The sequence below is a fragment of the Halichoerus grypus genome, chromosome 3 (assembly GCF_964656455.1).
Source record: "Halichoerus grypus chromosome 3, mHalGry1.hap1.1, whole genome shotgun sequence".
Classification (NCBI taxonomy): Eukaryota; Metazoa; Chordata; class Mammalia; order Carnivora; family Phocidae; genus Halichoerus; species Halichoerus grypus.
In genome coordinates, this window is record NC_135714.1 from 32,915,171 (window position 1) to 32,934,519 (window position 19,349).

Here is a 19,349-nt window from a genome sequence, read left to right on the forward strand (position 1 = left end):
CCAGAATTGTGATGCCTCCAGCTTTGCTTTTCTTTTTTAAGATTGCTTTGGCTATTTGTGATCTGTTGTGATTTCATACAAATTTTAGGATTGTTTGTTGTAGTTATGTGAAAAATGCTGTTGGTATTTTGATAGGGATTGCATTAAATGTATAGATGGCTTAGGGAGGACAGTATAGATATTTTAACAATATTTTTTCTTCCAATCCATGAGCATGGAATGTCTTTCCATTTCTTTGTGTTGTCTTGAATTTCTTTCATCAGTGTTTTATAGTTTTCAGAGTAGAGGTCTTTCACCTCTTTCGAACAGATTTTCTTGCAGCAACGCATCAAAACAATGAGAAATGTCTATGCTCTATCATGAACAAATGTTCAATGTAGGACATATTTTGAAACACCTATATCTATAGGGGACTCAAAGCAAAATCTGGAACTGTTTTACATGTTTAAAAAGCACTTATGGAGTGCCTGGGTGGCTCAATTGGTTAAGCGTCTGCCTTTGGCTCAGGTTATGATCCCAGGATCTGGGGATCAAGCCCCACATCCAGCTCCCTGCTCAGTGGGGAGCCTGCTTTTACCTCCTCCTCTGTCCCCTCCCCCTGCTTGTGTGCGCTCTCTCTCTCTCTCTCATGCTCTCTCTCAAGTAAATAATCTTTAAAAAAGAAAAACACTTATGGGGCACCTGGGCGGCTCAGTCGGTGAAGTGTCTGCCTTTGGCACAGGTCATAATCCCAGGGTCCTGGGATGGAGCCCCCCCATCGGGCTCCCTGCTCAGCAGGGAATCTGCCTCTCCCTCTCCATCTGCATTTCCCCCAGCTCATGCTCTCTTTTGCTCTCTCTCGCTCTCAAATAAATAAAATCTTAAAAAAAAAAGCACTTATGTTAGGTGATACTATTATATTCAAAGAGCAAGTTGGAATTACAAATAACATTCTTCTAGGAAAATAATTATATTCTTAGTTTTTTTTCCTTACCTAGTTTACTTGATTAAAATTCTGTATGGGGTGCCTGAGTGACTCAGTTATTTAAGTGTCTGACTCTTGGTTTTGGCTCAGGTCATGATCTCGCGTTCAGGGGATAGAGTCCTGCGCTGGGCTCCGTGTTCAGTGGGGAGTCAGCTTCAGATTCTCTCTCCCTTTCCCTCTGCTTCTCCCCGTTAGTGCATGCTCTCTCTCGCAAATAAATAAATAAATAAATAAAATCTTTAAACAACAACAACAAAAAACCCTATATATTTCTTTGAGTTTTAGCTTTAAGGCAATTAAAATTTTAATTCTCAAAATGATTGAAGTTTTTAGTTAACTTCAATTTAAAATTCACTGATGATAGAACTAAAGCATTATTACTTACAAATGAATAAAAATGAGTTAGAGAACATATATAATCCTTTCAGTTCAGTTAGAGAGTAAACTAATATTTATCAAGCTCCTCACCCGATACGTATCAGGCATTTCCTTAGATATTTTCATCTATATTGTCTCATGTGATTCTTACAATGGTTCTCTAAAGTTAGCATTCTTATCCCTGCTTTACAATTGAGGAAACTGAGGCTAGGAATAACTAATTATCTTTACAGAGCTCATATATTAATGACATGGCAGAACTAAAAATGAAAACCCTACAACCGTTTAAAAGCCAATATTATTTTCCATTTCACCATCCTACTCCCCTCAGTAAAAATGACAATGATGATCCTTTGTATGTATATGTCTTAACTCAGAAAAATTGCCACGGTCTCCTTAAAGATGGGGGTTGTGTCTTTTACTTTTACAATATCCCCAAATTCTCAAGAAATATTAGTTGAAAAAAGAATAGCTCCTGATATATATTTACATATTTATTTATTTTTATATATATATTTAAAGATTTTTATTTATTTATTTGACAGGGAGAGAGAGACAGCGAGAGAGGGAATACAAGCAGGGGGAGTGGGAGAGGGAGAAGCAGACTCTCCACTGAGCAGGGAGCCTGATGCGGGGCTCCATCCCAGGACCCTGGGATCATGACCTGAGCCGAAGGCAGATGCTTAACGACTGAGCCACCTAGGCGCCCCACCTGATATTTAATGTTATTTAATTTTTCAGTGGGATTTCAATGATACAAATAAATTGTGTTCTTCTACCCCTTAGTGTATATATGCAATTATTCTGACTTACTTTACAGCCGATATAATTTCATCATCCTGTTTAAATTCACCTTATGTAAGAGGTGTATAGGGGCGCCTGGGTGGCTTAGTCGGTTAAGTGTCTGCCTTCAGCTCAGGTCATGATCCCAGGGTCCTGGGATGGAGCCCCCAGCCAGGTTCCCTGCTCAATGGAGAGTCTGCTTCTCCCTCTCCCTCTCCTGCTCACGGGCACTCTCTCGGTCACTCTCTCTCTCTCACACACACAAAAAAAGGTGTATAAACACAAATGAAGCGTCTATGCTATAATTCTTGGAATGTGCATTACAATACCAGGCTCATACAAAATATATTTAACTTCATCTGTACGCTATTTTAACTCTAGGAGTTGTTTTACAAATATCATTCTGGACCTTCTAGAACTTTCCCAAGTTCTTCCCATCTTTTCAATACTGGGAAGGATGCTATAAAATAAATAGTACTATCCATAGATTTGAAAACATGTTAAAAGAAATGGATACCACCTCCAGAAAGGTTTAGCCTCAAAGTGTTAAGTAGTCCTGGGTCTTGGAAATTTATATTTGAATATGCTCAAATAATTGCGCTGGGAATGGTGCTCTTCTTGCTCTGTTCCCTAATGCTTTTCCTTTCAAAATACAAATCAGCTTAAACCAAACCAACAAACTTGTCCTACAATCCTCAAACTCCATCCTAATAATTAGCAAAATTCAAGAATTCGTCTTTCAGAAATGCTATCACCAAACATTCACTGAGAAGTCTCAGCTCTTAGGCAGGATCAGAGAGGAAGGTCTATTGGGTGGAATGTGCTACTTGGCCCAGGCCCAGTTTATATTTTCCATCAGCAAACACTACTTTTACTTAGGGTGAATTTCTTTTAGAATGCCTGTTGAGGTTGCCCTCTCTCAACTTGAAAGAGGTGAGGTTTTTTTTTGCGTGTGTTTCTTTTTGTTTTTTTAATTTTTAAATAGTACAATCAAATTTTGAGAACCCAAATGGATTTCATTATAGAGAATGTCACATTTCATTTTAACAAGCATTTACAAAAAACCTACTAGTTAAACTCTGTTGGACACCACTATTAGAAAACACCTCAAGTTAACCTAGGCCCAAAAAGGGCGGTTTATTATAATAAAGGGAATGTTTTAAAGAAACCAAGGAGAGGGACGCAGCTAGCCCTGGGAAAGACTACAACCAAATCGTTGAGAGCCCAGATAGTATTTTCTTTCCATCTCTCAATCTGCTTTGTCTGCTTCATTCTTTCTGGGACAGATTCCTTTCCTCCCCAGGCTTCTTGCAGAACAGATCTGCCCCCAACTCCTCAGTTAACCCCGTACGGGCTTAGCTGCACAAAGAAACTGTATCTCTCTAGAATATTTTATTCTTACTTAAATATTTTTTTTAAAATATTAAATAGATTCTTTTGTTTCAAAAAGGTACAGTGAAAAGTCTTTTCAGCCCTTTTCCTCTAGTTACCTATTTCTGTTTCTCCAAGGCAACCAATGGAACCAGTTTCTTCCAGCTCCTTCCAGACCTATTTAATGTATGTATGATAAAACACATTTATCTATCTTTCTGTCTATCTATCTAGGTATTCTTCTCTCCCCATTTTTTTCCACTAATGGCAGTATAACACATACACATTTTCACCGAACAGTTTATTCTGAAAACTGTACAGTTATCAGCATTTAGAGAATGCCATAGGATTCAGTGTTGTGATGTAACATATTTCACCAGTTCTCTATTGATAAACATCTAGGTTTCCCCCATTTTTTTGCTATTACAAATAATGTAGCAATAAAAACTGGAACACACACACATTTAAGAGTAATTTTTCTTTTTCTGTGAACAATCTTTTTTATGCTTTGTCTATTTTTTTCTATTTTATTGGTATTTTTCTTATTGATTTCTAGGTATTTATATATTAGAGAAATAAGTCAGTTGTCTCTGATTTGAATTGCATTTTTTTCTTGTTTATCATTTGATTTTACTAATGATGCTTTTTGTCTTTGTCCTAATTCTAAAATTTCCCAGGAAGGGCTAACTGGATAAAGATACCTACTCTTGGTTAATTCACTGTGGCTGGGGAGGTAGAGTCATTTTTTTAAAAAATCCTGGAGTGCACTTTATGGAATGGGGGTAAGTAAAACTAAGGGGAAATTGTGAGCGAGGAAGTACCCTAAAAGGGGTCTACTACATTTCAATGTGTAAAGAACTGGGGATACGTCTTCTTGCCTAGGGAAAGAGGGCTCACAGCTTAGCAAAGATACACAACGACAAATAGTCACCATAGCAATCGGGTAAGAGAGGATATATAAATTGCTGTGGGCATAGAGGAAGAAGCAGCTCATTATGTTTGGGGTATCTGGGAGAACTTTACGGGAGAAAAGGAATTTGAGCTGGGTTTGTAAAGACAGAAATAAGTGAAAATGAATGATTGCTGGCCAGGGGCTTAACATCATTGAAAGTAGGTTATATTGGGAGATGTATGATGGTCACAAATGGGAGAGTAATGTGACTGACAGAAAGATGTCCCCAGGAATGGTTACGGGATGTAATATTTCCTTATTGGTAAATGATATGAAAGCTTAACACTTACATAAAGCTGGAGCTACCACAATATGCTTCTGGACTGAAGAGTGGCTTCCTGTAAAAATCCCCCACAAAGACAGAACTGTGGTTGCTATCATACCCACAGGATTCTCCCAGGCATGAGAAAGGTATCCTTGCCATTCTGCAGTTCTGGTTCTCCTAGGGTTTTTTGTTTGTTTTTAACCCTCTCTTTGCCAATCCCATTTCTACCTTCCCTGTCAACTTCAGAAACTGCCTCATGCCTGCCTACTCACTTATGGAGAAATTGGGTAAAACAAGGATAAATTTCTCAAGAGCATTCCTCAGTGTTTCTAGGCTTGAGGGTCTATTTGAAGTCCATTTCTGTAGGATTAGTGGCAGGATTTGGACGCATGGGCTGAGGCGCTGGGATTTTATCTTCAACCATATAAATGAGTGTTTCTTCCCAAAACATGTTATAAAATTTTATGCCCTGAGATGCTCTCCATGGATAATGATTTTTGTCAAGTAAATTTGGAAATATGTAACACTATTCCTCTCTTTTATAATGTACAATGTCATATTAAAATCTCTGAGAATTTATTCAAAGGACAGAATGCAATGAGAAGCCTTCCAGTTTAAAAGAAATGTATAATTTGCCCTTCATTTACATATTTTCTCACATAATGTTTCTTACAATTATGAGAAAAACTAAAATAGTGGGGAGCTGTGAAGTTTCTGAGACACAGGCAGGTTCGGTTTTTCATGAAGTTTTCACTCAGCCTGCAATGGCCTCGTTCTCATTTTTTTGTTTCAGTTTGCTTATTTTTGTTATTTGTTTGCTTGCTTATTTTTTGGTATTGTTCTTTGGTTTCTCAATAGTAGGTTGACTTTTTTCTCCTCATTCTGCCCCCCACCCAGCTTTACTGAGGTACAATTGATAAAATTGTATATACTTATGTGTGTACAACGTGATTTAACATATACAGTGAAATGATTAACACATCCATCATACACGGTTACCTTGTGGGTGCATGTGCACATAGAATACTTAAGATCTATTCTCTTAGCAAATTTCAATTCTCAAAAGTTATCTTCTCTTGGTAGATGTTGTTTTGTTAGTATTCTATTCCTTCCCTCAGGATATTTGTTTCCTCATTTAAAAATTTTTTAAACACCACTTTATTGCCTGCCTTTTATAGATAAATAATTGCACAAAAAATAATTTTTCTTCGTGATTGAGTCCACTAATAACTGCAAGTAATAACTACCTTCTATTGAGTCTTTACTTTTACATGGTTTCATTATTTTAATTAATCAGAAAGTGAATATAATGAATGCATTTGAGAGATGAGAGAATGAGTTTTAGAGGGCTTAGAGTGATTTTCCCAAAGTCACAGAGCTTGCAGCTCTTGTTGAGCGTGGTAAAGCAATCCTTTATGAAGTCCACTGATACTTATTTACTTTAGATAACAGCAATATTACCCACTATCCAGTTTCCACCAGATTTAAAGTTGAAAAACACAGGGGTTCCAGCATACATTGGTCCTACTTTCTTTTAATGAAGTTCTTGCAACAGTGCTATTCTAGGGGCACCTGGGTGGATCCGTGGTTCTGACTCTTGATCTTAGCTCAGGTGTTGATCTTGGGGTCTTGATCTTGGGGTTGTGAGTTCGGGTCCTGTGTTGGGCTCCACGCTGGATGTGGAGCCTACTTAACAACAACAACAACAACAACAAAACAATGCTATTCTAAGTTTAGTTGGGAATGAAAACAAGTATTTATCAGCTACGATGTAGAGGAGGAAAAAATCCTGAGACAGATTTTCTTTGATTTGCCATATGCTGTGTTATAGAGTAATGCTCACTCATTCTTTCATTCAGCAAATATCCATGGAGTGTTTTGCACAAGGCTCTGAGTTTGGCAGTGAGGAATAAAAGATTGAATGGGAAGTGGAAACTATCTTCAAGGAATTGATGAACTACTAAAGGAAATTATAAATATGTAAATAATTATAATTAAGCAGAATGCTCTGAGTCAAAATCAAAGTATAGGAATGTGAAAGCAGAGATTAGTTTTGATTGGGAGGAAATCATACTTATGTTCTAAACATAAACATCAACAAGCAGGTTTAGTATTTAGCCATTAAATAGGCCAAAGATGGCTTTAGACAAATATAAAAGGTTTATTTATGATGCATTGGCCATTTTATAAAAATCCAAGACATTTTCTAAAACAGAAACTATTATTTCCTTAAAGGCCATCTTTCATATAAAGAAATGGCAGGGTTCATCTTATTTATAGTATTAGGTTATAGGCATTTTGTCATTCTTCACAGATTCATCTGGCATTTCAGAGAATTAAATATTTTAACTAATTAATTGTAACCAATTGGAAGATTACAGAGAGCAGAGTGTGATCAAGAGTAGCAATTTGGCATTTAAGGTACATCAAGATAATCATTCAAAGATTCTTAAATTTCTTTTTTTTTAAAGATTTTATTTATTTATTTGACAGAGAGAGACGCAGCAAGAGAGGGAACACAAGCAAGGGGGAGTGGGAGAGGGAGGGGGAGAGGGAGAGTGGGAGAGGGAAAAGAGCAGGGAGCCCGATATGGGGCTTGATCCCAGGACCCTAGGATCATGACCTGAGCCGAAAGGTAGACACTTGACTGAGCCACCCAGGTGCCCCTTAAATTTCTTCTTTGAAATTAATATATGATATTGAATGAGAATGAGCATGATAAACAAGCTATTTATCCAATGTTTTAACCCAATGCTGATGTCTCACCTTTTGAAAGATGTGTTGTACTTTTCCTATTGGCTTAGAATTTAAACCAATAAGGAAGGAGAACATTTTTATAAATATTCACAAAGGAAGGCTGGCATTGTGAATGTCGAGTAAAGATTGCTTTGTTCTTCATTTGAGTCTGACTTTCAGAATTTTGTAATAATGTAATATCAGTATTTTTCTTTTATTGGTGTACTAAGCACTCGTTTTTTAAAAATTCAGACTGGATGATGTCTTGGCTTCAAATATATTTTCCCAATGTTAAGAACACTTTATTTCTTATTGTTCAGACAAGAAGTGATGAATCTTTAAAATGTTCAAAGGAAAATCAAGAATTTAAATGTATTTTTATTATCATGGTGAACATATTTCATACGAACAAAATTGATACTAATTTGCTAGATTTGTTTGAAGTTCATAATTACTAGGGTTCTTTCATTTCTAAACTGGCATATATTACTGTTATTAGTCTCTTTTAATGGCTGTTCAGAGGCAGAGTTAATGTTAGGTTCTCAGCAATAGCTATTTATATCTTGATATTCTGTGTACTTTATTAAAATTTTTGTTTTGAAATTTAATAAAAACGTTAGTAAAGGTTTTTGTATTGTAATTTCTTAATATTGGGACTCAAGGATCTCTAATAATACAAAAAAAATACAAAAGAAAAAAAACCTTCTTTGTATTTTTGTGTATAGTTGGTTTCATTAGAAAATTTACCATCCTGAGGTCTCTGCTTAAGTATTTCTGATTCTAAAAAAACCCCACTAGAATGTTTTCATTGAGTGTGAATAGGTATTCCAGTTAGACCCAGATGAAGATAAAAATCCACTTGAACTTATCCCAAATTTCCACTCAGTTTAAAGCAATTACTACAACACGGACAGTCTGTCTTTTGGACGCAAAGAAATACTTTGTCAGGACGCTATTTTGTTTCTCTATGAAAAACAATGAAGGTGGAATAAAAAGTAATTGCAAAGGAAGTCGAACAGAGGGAGAAAAAAAAAAAAAGGATCAGCAAGACCACCATCACCACCAGAAAGCAAGGGTGAAAAATTCGTGCACCTGAAAACATCGATTTCACGTCAGAACACAGAAAAAAACCAACTAAAGAAAGCAGAGTTTAGGGGAAGAAATGGAGCAGGCGTAGGAGAAGGGCTAACAGTTAAGTTATCGCAGGAGGGAAGAAAACCTCGTTGCTTTTTCTTGGTATCTGAAAACCGAAGCTTTAACTGGAGGGCAGAGGTCAGTGCGTGCAGAGCCGCATGGCAAACAAACCCACGGTTTGGTGCTTCCGCAAGCGTGGTCGGACCGACGTGGGCAGCGCTGGTTGGGAGCCGACAGTCTCCGTCCCGGCCGCGGCCGCCGTCGACCCCTTTGTCTCCCGCCGGCGAAGTGGCCGGCGCGCCCGGAAACCTCCGCGGGCAGCGCCGCGCGCGCAACGGCCGGGTTCGCGCGCCCGTCGCCGTGGCCCTGCACGCCCCGAGTCTACCGCCCAGTGAGGCAATGCTGAGGCGGTCTAGCTCGCCCCGCCGTTCTTCCCAACTTGCCGCCGGGACCCGCGCGCTGGCGGGCCCGCCCCGGCTCTTATTTCCTCCCACGCCTCGACCAGTACTGAGTACGACCCTGTGTTTCTGTTTTGCTTTTTGGGTTGGGCGAGTGCAGAGGGCTAGAAACAGCCGTGGTTTCCCGCGCCCTTTACTTCGGCAAAAATTTGGGGCGCCTTACTGATAACGTTCACGGGCTCGAAACAGCTCCCGCCTTCCCCGAAAACTCGACACACTGAAAAGGGCTTGCTCCTCCCTGTGGCCGCTCCACCAGGAAAGGGGGAAACAGGATTTCGGGGGAGCTTTTTGGTGGTGGTGGTGGTGATGCAGGGACGGGTCCGATCCGGCAGAATCGGCCAGGCCCGGACTCGCTCTCCTGAGGGAGCGGGAGAGGCGGGAGCGCCCGCGGGCCCGGTCTCCGGAGCCGGCCCTGCGGGGCGGGCCGACGCGCCATGGCGGAGCTCGGGGACGAACCAGAGGTCGCGGCGGGGAGCCGGGTGGTGTGGGGGAGGCGGAGGGCGGTGAGCCACCTGAACGACGTGGCAGCCATTCCCTACTTCCCGAGACCCCTCCCCATTCGGCCGCCCACCCGCCCTCCCGCCCTCTCGCGGCTGGCGGCGGCGAGGCTGCTCTTCCCGGGCCGGACAGAGAGCGGCAGTGTCTCCCCGCCCGGCACTCGCCGCGCGTGTCTCCCCCCCCAGTACCCCCCCCCCCCCGCGGCCGCCGCTGCTCGCCAGCCCAGCGCCGCGCCGGAGAGCGCAGTGGCGGCGGCGGGAAAGGGCTGCGGACCCGCGGCGCCGCGTCGCGCACTCGACGACGCGGCCCCGGCCTCGACGCCCTCCACCCGCTCTCGGAGCAGGTAAAGGCAGCGGGTGGTAGGCGGGGCGGCGGGTCCGGGAGGGAAGGGATCCCGGGGCCCCGAGCCGAAGCGAAGGGCCTGAGGCAGCGGCGGGCGGCGCTACGACCGAAGCCCAAATCCCCGAACGTGGGGGCCGGCGCGGGCCCGCGGGCCTGGCCGCCTGGACGGAAGGGAAGTGAGGCGTCGGTGAGGGGCGGGCCCTGGCGTGCCGCCCGAGGCCGGGCGAAGGCGGGGGCCGCGGCCGCTTTCCCGGCCTCCCAGTCCCGGGCGGGCCTCCAGGGCCCAGACACACCCCTCTCGACCCCCCGGAGCTGCTTCCCTTTCGGTTCCCGCCGGGACTTGACCTTGTGCCCCTTCGAGCACCTTCGGCGTTTCCCAGGCGGAGCCTTCTTGGAACTTCGGGCCACCCTCCGGAGCACGTAGTCCTAGCAAAGCCGTTTATTTACTCACTTCTTCATATCCAAACACAGCCTCTCACTCCACACGTTCCGATTTTGGATACTGTGGGGAGACATCCCGGGTCCCTGGTATTTGTGCCTCTTTGACCCTCGTCCGCACCCCCTCCCCCACCGCAACTTTGATCCTCTCTGGGACCTTGCTTGAACCCTTCTGTCATCCGGACCTTCTCCGAGATGTTCGTTTGGAAATCCGTCTTCGATAGAGTGAGTCATCTGACCGGGGGCACAGTTTATTCCTTAGGCTCTTTTGATTAAAACAGTCAACACTACCCGCCCCCCGCTTCAGAGAGCTAGAGTAATAAAGTGTAGATGCCAGATGACGCTTGGTGTGGCTTATAAAGAATCTTCCTTTTCGCAACAGCCTTTAGAACTAGGAATCTGGTATTTGTGGCAGGGACAGGTTTGTACACATTCTCGCCATGCAGTGGTTGTAATGTCTCCATAGCGCAGTTCCGACTTGAAGGCGGGATTGGCTGGTTTTTCTACTCCCCATCTTTAAGCCAATCAAGAAGCGCTGCTTGCCTGGAGACTGGTTAACTCAGAAAAGGTGGGGATTGGTTGAGCGCAGAGAAGAAAATCCTGGTGATCAACCTGGTCTCTGGGAAAACAATGACTGATGTGCAGACACCTCTCTTCTCTCACTTTTTTTTTAATGTTATCTTTTCATCCCAGCATCAGCTTTTTCGTTCCGTTTTCATTATTTCTGTGGTTTTTCTTTCAAACACCCAGCTCTCTTTTGTAACTCGTTTGAACCATCTTTCAATTTTCAATGAAAGAATCCTTACACACTTTAAGAAATGTAAACGTCATGTGTTTTGATGCTCGGCTTGTTCAGTTTTCTAACACTGTTCGTTTTTAAAGGTCAGAATTTAAATCAATAATTTTTAGTTCCTATGCTAGATAGAGCCTTTATCATTTAAGTGGTTGTGCCAGAATAAGGGGGCTGCAGTGGTGGAGATGGTGGGAAGAATAGGGAAGAAATGGCTGCTTTTGTATGAGGAGCCTACAATTTAGTTCATGAAAAAAGACTAGTATATTAATGGAAAAAAAAAAAAGTACAAAATCCCAGTGCAGAAACCCAGCATACAGTACTGATGAATGTCAGTTTGTGTACCTGTTGACTTTAATAGCTTTTAGGGGAAGAGTAAAGAGGACCAAGTGTTGGACTAAATAGAAAAAGTGGGCTTAAGTTATCAGAAGAATATTTTTCCTTTATTGAAGTGGGTTTAGTACCTTGTACACAGTAGAGGCTAAGTAAATATCAGTGTAGGTGCGTATTTTTTTTAACAATATCTGAGGATTTTCCTTCTTTTAAAATCTCCTTTTCTGTCTTCATGATTATCCATGGTTATGCTTGTCTTTTGATGTGCAAAACAGTAACCATTTATTAGTCAATGTGAATTTTGGGAAACAGCTATCATCTTTGCCTTTCTTCCCTTCAGTTTTTTATATGCAAACTCATGTTGTCAGTTTTGTGAAGAATATGTCAGGCCAGATATTGAATCTTAATAGATCCCTATTAAATGCCTTTAGAAGTAGTTTTAGGAATTAAAGAAGAGATTGACATTTTATTTATTTATTTATTTATTTATTTATTTATTTATTTTTGAGATTGACATTTTAAAAAATATTTACCATGCCAGGCAGTGAATAAGCCAGAAGTCATTATCGGCCTAATCACCTTCATCCTTAGAGTAATAAAAGTGGCCACCACATATCTGTTTATGTATGTGCATACATATATATATGTATATATGCATGTGTGTGTGTATGTATGTATGTATGCCAGGCACTGTTTTAAGCACTGTACATATGCTGCTGTATTTAATTTTCACAGTTCTATGAGATTTGCACTATTATTGGTACTGTTTCACAGATGAGGAGACAGACAATATGAGAAATGTGAAGAAAGTTGTCCCAATATAAGCCAACTGGTATTTAGCAGAGCCAGGATTCAGTCAGTTCTGGATCTTTGTGACCCAGAACCTTACTCTTAGCATATTCTTTTTGTGGCCCTCTGAAACAAAACCTTTGATGTCGAGTAAATCATGACATTTCCAAATATCTACCATTCCTCCCATCAGTTGTAAGATGGATTATTTTATGTACCTCTACAAAACCAAAAAAACCAAAAAAGCAAAAAAACTCCAAGTAACTGTGATATGCCATTGATTTTAGGATGGTCCTTATTGCAGAAATGTAAAAATGTCTTAAAATGGATGAAATAAGGTATATTAGTTTGTCACATAAACATTTTTTCCTTCTACATTACAGTTCAATTTACTTATGTAAGATCATATACAGATTTTTTTTTAAATCATATACAGATTTTAACATTACTCTGAATTTTGGTTTATTGAATTTACTTTTAAGTAAGTACCTTCCTACCCACTGTACTAAAGTTTTAAAATATGTCTAGGTGGGCAGACTGTTGGAAGAATCTCAGCCTTGTTCTCCAGAAACTATTTCAGTAGTACATCTAGATTCAGGTTAATTAATTTGTGCTATCCAAACTCACATAACTTTGAAAATTGAAAAAATCATTTCATTAATTTCCATGGAGGAAGAAACTAGCTATGCCAGCTAGGTTTTTATGACTATTAGTGGAATTAGTAGCAGGAAGAACCCACATGTTGCACTTGGCTGAGCACTGGCTCTGGGTCTATCAATTCCGCTAAATCTCACTAGACTGATGGTGGACACTATTTTTCTAAACGTGGATTGTTCATATCCTTTGATCATCTATTACATCTGTTTCTCTTAAAATTTTGAGAATGGTCCAAATATATGGTTATTAGTGTCTTTTTTCTTGAAAATATTTTTCTCTAGCTTGCTGTTTTACTTTTTGGTTATTTTTATTTGTCAGAAGTTTAAAATGTTCATACATGAATCTATCATTCTTTTCCTTTGTCATTGCTTCATATTTCCAAATTAAAAAATTTCATTGTTCTACAGATGTGATAATCAGTTTTTCCTAATATTTCTAAAATTAACTTTGTAATCAGAATTTAGGATAAATTCTAAGCATAAATTTATAATTCTAAGGTGATACCACCTTAATTGTTTTACAAATTACTATTAAATCATTTTACCACTATTAAAAACTTTAATCTTCTTGTTTTGGAAAGCCTATCTTATTACATGTAAATTTTGAGATATAGTTAGGACTTTTTCTGGACTCTTGATTTCTTATAATAGTTCCTCAATCTTTTATTGAATTTTTGTGACTGTACCATTTCATAATGCATAATATGCATTAGTTTGTTTTTCAGTGGACTCCATGCTCAGCATGGAGCTCAGTGTGGGGTCTGAACTCACAACCCTGAGATCAAGACCTGAGCAGAGATCAGGACCTGAGCTGAGATCAAGAGTTGGTCGCTTAACAGACTGAGCTACCCAGGCACCCCTTCATAATATGCAGTAGTATTTAGGGGCGCCTGGGTGGCTCAATTGGTTAAGTGACTGCCTTTGGCTCAGGTCATGATCCTGGAGTCCCAGGATCGAATCCCGCATCGGGCTCCCTGCTCAGTGGGGAGTCTGCTTCTCCTTCTGACCCTCCCCCCCTCATGTGCTCATTCACTCTCTCAAATAAATAAATAAAATATTTAAAAAAAAAATATGCAGTAGTATTTAGTAGAGGGAATTTCCCCATGTTACTTTTTTTTTTTTTAAGATTTTATTTATTTATTTATTTGACAGAGACAGAGACAGCGAGAGCTGAAACACAAGCAGGGGGAGTGCGAGAGGGAGAAACAGACCCCCCGCTTGAGCAGGGAGCCCGATGCGGGGCTCGATCCCAGGACTCCGGGATCATGACCTGAGCCGAAGGCAGCCGCCCAACGACTGAGCCACGCAGGCGCCCCCCCATGTCACTTTTTTTAAGAAAAACATTTTTATATATCTTCTATTCATTAAATTTAAGAATTACTTTGGGAAACTGACATGAATGATATTTACTTTCTTTTTGTTCTGAAGCAGGGTATCTTTTTAATTAATTAATTAATTAATTTTTTAAAAGTGGAGCCCAACGTAGGGCTTGAACCCACAACCCTGAGATGGGACCTGTGCTGATATCAAGTCAGTTGCCTAACCAATTGAGCCACCCACACGCCCCAAAGCAGGGCATCTTTTTTTAAAAAAAATTCTGTGTTTGAATTTTATTTCTTCTGCCTGGAGTGTTTTACTCTTTTCTCTGTCCTCCGCCTAACCTTTGAACCTTTGATATATTTCCAGTATACACTTAACTGCTATGCTGAGCTCCTTCTTCCCTCCCTCTACTAACTGAGCTTCACTGAATCTTCCTTTTTTTTTTCCTGCTAACACTGGTCCCAACCTAATTACTTTAGGTATGTAGGTATTAAATAAATCTTGGCATGAATAGAGGAGATATTTTACTTTTAAAAATATTTCTCTCTGTTTACCATCTGTATTCTGGTAATTCTCTGTCTCCAACCCAAAGCTCTTTTCCTGATAAGTGGACTCATGTATCATCTATCTTCATGACATGTCCATTTGTATGCTACCATCAGTACTAAGCATATCCCAAACTATAGTCATTAACAACTTTCCGTCTCCTATCCTCAAACCAAAAATACAGAATAGACTGTTTCTTTTCGGTCTTCTTTCTAGGGGAAGATTAAATGAGATAATGTATGTGTGGTAAGAATTTAGTAAATAGTAGACATTGCGAATAATAACTTGGCAGAAACATGGGCTATTCCTTGTCCTCTTTTTTTGCTTTCACATTCTGATTGATCACTGAGCCCTGCTGGATTCTTTCTTCTTAATATTTCTTGACTCTGTGCCTTTTCCCTATCCCCAAGGCTACCATCCTGCTCAAGGTTAGCATCATCTCTCACCTGGATTGCTGCAATCCCCTCCTAAGTGGTTATCCCTGCTTCCAGTCTTGCCTTCCAATCCTTCCCCCCCCCCCCACCATTTTAGCCAGAGTAATCTATCTGACACAGCTGAACATATAACTTCCCTGCTACAAAACTCTTTTTTTGTGACTTTTCATCATCTTTAGGATAAAGTCAACTTCTTAATTTGGCTTTCAGGATCCTCATGATCTGGTTTCTATTCACCTCTTCATCTTCATCCCTTCTCACTTTTTCCCTTTGCCTTCAATGTGCTAGTCATATTCATTTACTGGCATTTCTTCCTTAAAATGCCAGGTTTGTTAAATCTAAGCCTGAGTACAGGAGCTTTCCTCTGTCTGGAATGCCTTCTCTGGTTCCCTGCTTCCCTCCCCTTTGGTTTTGTTATCTCATACTTGTCTTTCAGGTCTCAGTCAAGATGATACCTCTATGGGGAAGCTTTTTTTGATATCTCAAGGCCTGGTTTAATGTTTGTTCCATGTCTTCTGTTTGTTTCCCTAGCCAACTCTGTATTATCACATTGTTAGAGTTTGCTTATCTGTCATCTCACCATGTAGTGGTTAGGGTGTAGTGAAAGAAAGAGGTGAATTGACTATCTTAAAAAATGATGTGATTTGCATGGAGGGAATTAAGTAGTTATTTTGGGGTTTACCTAGTAGGGAAGGGAAGGAGACACTATATATGTTAGATGAAAATTTTCTTTTTTTTTTTTTTTTGAAGATTTTATTTTTGCAAGAGAGAGGGAGATGGGGGTGTGGGGGCGGAGAGGAGAGCGCATGCACGGAGGGAGAAGTAGACTCCCCGCAGAGCAGGGAGCCTGATGCTGGACTCCATCCCAGGACCCTTGGATCATGACCTGAGTTGAAGAAAGATGCTTAACTGACTGAATCACCCAGGAGCCCCAGATGAAAGTTTTCTAAGTTAGGAAAGGCATACTAGGTAGGCCCTTTTATAGCGTCAGTGAAATACATCTTTACATAAAATTTCCATATATTCAGTTTCTCTGTTTGTTAGGACTTTTTGGATTGCAAGTAACAGAGATACAGTTTGAAATAGGCTATTTCAAGGGAAAAGTTACTGGCTTAATAACCATATAACAGAAATTGTATGGATAGAGATGGCCATAAAGGCTAAGGTAGGAACTTGCCCACAGGTAGGTCCTTCCTATACTTAAAATCTGTGCATACTGGTGCCATTTCTCCTATTGTGGATATGCTTCACATGGTGGGACCTGGTTCCTGCCAGCACAGACTTATCTATTTAGAGCCTTATGTACAAGGTTTTAGGTAGATTTGGTCACATGTCCATCCCTTGACTGATTCCTGCAGCTGAGGAGATGAGGTGCTATGCTTAGTTTAGTTTAGATCATGTGATGTGCTCGTTTATGTGTCAGGGGTCTGTTTTCTAACAGACCAGGGGAGGAGAAGGAGTTCTGGGCGGACACAAAGAATATTCATTATAATTCTTAACCATTCTTCTGATTATAAATTTATTTTCTTAGGTACTTTATTTGTGAAAAAGATACTCAGTATTATGTATGTGAGTATTCCAGGTACTAAAGTGGAAAGTCTAATATTTTATTTGTTTTTTTAAAAAATAATTTATTTATTCATGAGAAATAGAAGCAGAGGCAGAGGGAGAAGCAGGCTCCCCGTGGAGCAGGGAGCCAGATGCGGGGCTTGATCCCAGAGCCTTGGGAGCATGACCTGAGCCGAAGGCAGATGCTTAACCGACTGAGCCACCCAGGTGCCCTGGGAAGTCTAATATTTTAAAGAACTAATTTGGCTTTTTGGTTTGTGCTGGCATGTAACAAATATTTATTGAGCTCTTGGTTGCTAAATAACACATTACCTGGGAGATGCTTATCAACTAGTGGTCTAAGCAAGTAAATACAGAGGTGCTAAGATAGAGATATATCTAGGGTGCAGTGGGAGCTGTGTCTAAGTCAGACTTTGGGATAGCAGAAAAACCTTCTGAAGGAAAGTTAATTAAGCCAAGAAATATGGGTTGGGTGGAAAGGTGTAGAGGGACTTTTGGGCAGAACATTTGTGAAGCACAGAGATGTGAAATGTCCTACTTTGTGTGAGGAAGCAAATAATTAGATACAGAAATAATAGAGAGTACCTGAGGAGGAATAGAGGAAGAGGAAGCTAGGGGTACATAAGAGACCAGATCATAGAAGTCCTTGAGTACTTTCCCTAGGAGTTGGAACTTGATCTTGAAAACTGTAGAGTCACTGAAGGATTTTAAGCTGGACCTCTCAGGCTTGAAGGGCCTACGTAATATCCAAGTGGTTATGACTGTTAGGCAGTTAAGTATATCGGAGTTTTGGAGAGAATTCTGGGCTGGAGTTGTAGTTACAGGTATTGAAACCATGGGTTTAGATGGGCCTAGGAAAAGCTGGTGGAGCAGAAAGTTGGAGACAGAATCCAGGGGAACCATGACATTGAAAAGACAGAGCAAAAGGGAAGAAATCAATGGAGACTGAGAAGGGGCAGCCAGAGAAAAACCAGTAGGGGGAAGATTGCTTTGGATTAAGACATCAACAGGAAGTGGGAATTTGAAACAACAAATGTAAATTATTATTTTACAAAACAGTGTAGGGAATACTAGGAATTTGGTTAGTCTCAGTTAAGAAATCTCCTGATACTTATCAACTCTGGGTGTATTGAGAAAATTAAATTCCTTCCTTCCTCCCTTCCTCCCTCCCTAAGATTTTATTTTTACGTAATGTCTACACCCAAAGTGGGGCTCGAACTCACAACCCTGAGATCAAGAGTCACATGCTCTACTGATTGAGCTAGCCAGGTGCCCCAAGAAAATCAAATTTCTGAACCGTTTTTCCAGTGCAGGAATTTGAACTTTTTAGAATTAGACTTTTTAAAGACAGAAAGGAAAGGATGGAGGCTTTTTGGTAGGTGATGGTTCATAGGAAAGAAGTGGTTGAGTAGGGGATGGATATAGTATATGTACAATCCTAGTAGTTGGTATTTTGCATATAGTTTCTGGAGCTAAAGAGATCCAGGAGATCTATTCTATCACAGGACCCAGAGTTGATAATTGATTATGTAGTTGTAACTAACGTAATTCACTTCTCAGGATTTCTATTTGTGATTTTCTTTTCTGTTCTATTTCTGACTCTTAACTCTCTTCATTAAAAGATTTTATTTATTTGTCAGGGAGAGAGTGAGAGAGAGAGGTAGGCAGAGGGAGATGCAGGCTCCCTGCTGAGCAAGGAGCCTGATGTGGGACTTGATCCCAGGACCTCTGGGATCATGACCTGAGCTGAAGGCAGGCACTTAACCGACTGAGCCACCCAGGCATCCCTGACTCCCAACTCTCTTCAGTGAACATTTTCTTTCCCTGCTAAATCACCTTCTCTTATTTTTTTCCCTTTGTAGTTTTAACCCCTTACAGTTTTTTTTTTTTTTAAAGATTTTATTTATTTATTTGACAGAGACACAGCGAGAGAGGGAACACAAGCAGGGGGAGTGGGAGAGGGAGAAGCAGGCTTCCCGCCGAGCAGGGAGCCCGATTCGGGGCTTGATCCCAGGACTCTGGGATCATGACCTGAGCCAAAGGCAGACGCTTAACGACTAAGCCACCCAGGCGCCCCCTAAACCCCTTATAGTTTTATAAAAAAAATTGGTAAACATATAACATAAAATTTACTATCCTAACCATTTTTAGATGAACAGTACAGTAATGTTAACTATATGTGCATTGTTAATACAATAGATCTCTAGAATGTTTTCATCTTGTAGAACTGAAGCTCTAGTCCCATCAAACAATTCTCCTTTTCTTCCTCTTCTCCAGCCCCTTGCAACCATCATGCTACTTGCTGTTTCTAAGAGTTCGACTACTTTAGATACTTCATATAAGTGGAATCGTACAGTATTTGTATTTTTATGACTGGATTATTTCACTTAGCATAATGTCCTCAAGGCTTATCCATGTTGCAGCATATAACAGGATTGCCTTCCTTTTTTGAGGCTGCGTATTATTCCGTCATGTGTGTTTGTGTGTACACCATGTATTCCTTATCCTTTTTTCTGTTAATGAACATTTATGTTGCATGGACATTTTTGGTTGCTTCCACTTCTTGGCTATTGTGAATAATGCTTTAATGAAC

At 40.6% G+C, this 19,349-nt stretch overlaps 1 protein-coding gene and 1 long non-coding RNA gene across 11 annotated transcripts in view; one reads left to right on the forward strand and one right to left on the reverse strand.

Moving 5' to 3' along the window:
• The window catches only part of LOC118525975 (uncharacterized), a 36,916-nt gene extending 27,600 nt beyond the window's left edge, over nucleotides 1-9,316 (reverse strand). The window contains exon 1 of one of the 3 annotated variants that reach the window (XR_013446323.1): nucleotides 8,759-9,316. This is a non-coding gene — a long non-coding RNA (uncharacterized LOC118525975). Of the gene's footprint in view, nucleotides 1-8,668 lie in introns of all 3 variants that reach the window. The other 2 variants (XR_013446324.1, XR_013446322.1) reach the window with 2 other exon arrangements.
• A 420-nt stretch (nucleotides 9,317-9,736) lies between these two features.
• Nucleotides 9,737-19,349, forward strand: part of N4BP2 (NEDD4 binding protein 2) — an 83,988-nt gene continuing 74,375 nt past the window's right edge. For all 8 annotated transcript variants that reach the window (XR_004912395.2, XM_036076900.2, XM_078068531.1 and 5 more), the window contains exon 1: nucleotides 9,737-9,882. The gene's annotated coding sequence lies outside the window, so the exon portion shown is untranslated. The remainder of the gene's footprint in view (nucleotides 9,883-19,349) is intronic.